The sequence below is a fragment of the Camelina sativa genome, chromosome 2, assembly GCF_000633955.1.
Source record: "Camelina sativa cultivar DH55 chromosome 2, Cs, whole genome shotgun sequence".
In the NCBI taxonomy this organism is placed as follows: domain Eukaryota; kingdom Viridiplantae; phylum Streptophyta; class Magnoliopsida; order Brassicales; family Brassicaceae; genus Camelina; species Camelina sativa.
Genome location: NC_025686.1, coordinates 13,845,404 through 13,849,105, shown reverse-complemented (window position 1 = coordinate 13,849,105; position 3,702 = coordinate 13,845,404).

The window sequence follows — 3,702 nt, the reverse complement described above, 5'->3', positions numbered from 1 at the left end:
CCAATTTTTTTTTTTTTTTTTGAATAGAATGTTAAATTATATTAAAGAAAAAATAAACATTGTTACAACTAGTGCAGCAAGTTATAAAAATTTAGAATCATAACAAAAATAGAAGTATTAGAATTACAATTGCCGAGAGTGTAACCACTTTTGAAAAGCTTCATCATACCGCCGGTCACCCAAGAGGCCAATAGTGAGCAGTTGATCACGAACTTGTTTCTCTATCCATTCAATGATACATGCTGCATTGTGTGAAACTTCGCCATGACGGCGCCCATTACGCTCACGCCAAATCATGTAGATGACTGCTTGGAAGACATACCTGATGAGGAACCCATCAACCCTGTGGAGCTGGGAGTCTGAAATGAACTCTAGTAGTGCTGACCAATCTGTCGTATACCGCACACCCAGAGGACCTTTTGACAGTGCCGACCACACGTCTGAGACGAAAGAGCAGCTAAAAAATAGGTTATCTCTCGATTTCATAGCAGAGTGGCATAAAATACAAGTACCCGCAAGCCACCCGTTCCAAGCCACCATACGCATCCCCTTTGAAAGACGGTCTAGAACTGCCAACCATGCATAGAAAGAAAACTTTGGTGTAGCATGGCTAAACCAAACACCACGATACCATGAGACCGTAGCCGATGTTGTTCGAATATGGTTCCATGTGTCTCGTGTTGAGAACCGCTGCTTGAAAACATCATTCTTTCCACGCCACAATAGTTGATATGGTTTCTCCTGCCTTCGCTGCCATTGAGAATGCAGAGCATTCTCCAACACAGTTAGCTGTTCCGAGCGATGCCTTCGTCGCCTTCTATTCGTCCAAGCATCCGATAGTGAACTGTAGCGCCTGATCCCCAATCTATAACTCCTCTACCACCCACAATATCAATGAAAGGACCCAAGTCGGACCAGTTATCAAACCAAAAAGAAGTACGCTCGCCATTCCCAACCTCCACTTTACAAAACGTTTTTGCCAATTCGTGATATTTTAGAAGTTTTTTCCATATCCAGGAGCCCAAGCTGATTGCACCATTAACTGACCAGAATGAAGTTTGCCTGAAGAGATTAATGGAAGACCATTTCACCCACAAGGAGTTACCATGGGACACTAACCGCCAGATCCGCAAACAACTCACTAAATTTGCTTCTTTCAAAGATGGTAAACCGAGGCCCCCCTCTGCCTTAGGCTCACAAACAACGTCCCAGGATACCTTAACCTTTTTAGTGCTCATCTCTGTCCCAGACCAAAGAAAAGCAGAACATAACGATTCGATCTCAGCAATGCACGCACAGGGTAAATGATAAGCACCCATCCAAAAACTACAAATACTCCACAAAACAGAGGATATCAAATTGAATCGACCATCGTAAGAAAAGTATCGAGCAGTCCAGGAACTAATACATTTTCGAATATACTCCAAAAGAGGTGAGCAATCCGCTACAGTAAGCCTCTTGGTGACGAGAGGAAGACCGAGGTAACGAACCGGTAAGCAACCAACCGTGAAGGGAAGTTGCATATAAGGTGGATTAGAGACATCGCCAGCCATGTAGATGGTTGACTTCGCCAAACTTATCGTGAGTCAAGACATTTTGGCAAACTGATCAAACACTGCTAAAATCCCCTCAATAGACCGCAACTTACCATCATACAGCACCATGAGATCATCCGCGAAACTTAAATGAGTGAGGCCCAAATTCTGACACCGCGGGTGGTAACCAAAAACGTTCCCCCGCTGTCCTGTCTAACATCTTGGAGAGCACATCTATACACATAACGAATAAGTATGGCGATAAGGCACACCCTTGACGCAGACCACGCGAACTGCGAAAATATCCTGCAAGTTCACCGTTAACCTGAACCGAGAATGAAGCTGTCGACACGCACAACCTGAGCCAACGAATAAATATTGGCGGGAAGCACAGAGCAGTAAAAATCTTGGACAAGAAGGACCATTGAACTGAATTGAACGCCTTGGAGATGTCTATCTTAATGGCACAACTGCCAGAGAGAGACGACTTATGATAATTTTTTACCAATTCAGTGGCAAGTAGGACATTCTCAATCAAAAAGCGATCTTGAACAAAGGCAGACTGGTTACTAGAGATGAACTTTGGTAGTAACCTCTTAAGGCGATTAGCAATAGTTTTCGAAATCACCTTATAGAGCACATTACAGCAAGAAATAGGACGGTAGTCCTTCATCTCCTTTGCAGAAGTCGTCTTTGGAATAAGTGCAAGTATGGTAGTATTCACACCTTTAGGTAAAAATCCTTTTGCAAAAAAAGATTGAACAGCTAGCACAAACTCTTGTCCCAAGATTTCCCAAGTAGCTTTGAAGAACTCTGAAGTGAAACCATCAGGTCCCGGGGATTTGTCACTCGGCATGGAGAAAAGGGCATGCTTAATTTCATCCTCAGAAACCACACGGGTTAGGAGTTGCTGATCAACGAGACTACATCAGAATGGTAACAGCTGCTCAAGCATCTCCATCGTGATTCCCTCAAAACTCGCGGGAACCGCCTGCAAGAATTCTCTGAAGTGCCGCTCTGCCTCTTGTCTGATATCATTGCTATCTCTAACAACACTACCATCCAAGCATTGAACCTCCTTTATACTATTCACTGCTTCCCTAGCTTTTGCCGCACGGTGAAACGTTTTATTGTTTCTATCCCCCACCTGCAGCCAATGGAGCTTTGATTTCTGTTTCCTATACTTCTCCTCAAGATTAGCCAGAAAATCCCATCGTTTAAAAGCAGTGATCTCCTCCTCCATCAACTGAGTAGATGGATTAATCAAATTTGCCTGTTGCTTTTGGCATAATACCTGATAAGCCTCCGCCATCTTGCGAACAAGATTCCCCAGCCGTCTCTTCGCCAACGACCACAGAGCAGGTTTAAGACCTTTAAGCTTTTTGGAGAACCGAAACAGAGAAGATGTAGATAAGAACAAAGGTTCTGTATCATGCCAATACTCTCCCACCAGTGGTCTAAATTCCTCCATGTCAGTTAAAAGATTAACGAACTTAAAAGGGTGACGACGTACAGTATTAGGAGCATCCTCTCCTTGAATCACGATACGGCAACACAAATGATCAGAGCAGCCACCTGTGGCAAAGACACTGTACGACTGCGAGTAAGAACGCTCCCAGGCGTCATTCTTCAACACTTGATCTGGCTTTTTAAGAGTAAGTTCATTCTCCCTCTTATTGCACCATGTATAAAGAGGACCATGATAAGCCATATCCGAGAGAGAGCAGTGACTGACAGCAGCTTGAAAATCACGCATTCCCCCTGTAACCATCGGACTATCATCCACTCTGGAGTGCTCGACCATATCTAGCGTTTCATTATAATCCCCCATCAGGATCCAAGGTTTATTATGCAAAATAGGCGAGTCTGAATGATCTTTGATCTCTTGCCACAGTTCCTTCCTAGCCTCCACTGTATTCAAAGCATATACAAATGAACAGAAAAACGTCTCCTGACCCTCAACAGTCACTAAACAGGTGATCATCTGCTCACTTTTATAGAAAGGATCCAACCTCACATTTCTTTTCCACATAACCCAGATACGCCCCGACGATTATATTCATAATTAGTTAGAAAAGACCATGCAGGAAATAGACCACTCATCAACCGTTGAGCCTTCCTCTCCCTAACACGAGTCTCAAGTAGACACCCAAACTGAAAATCATTA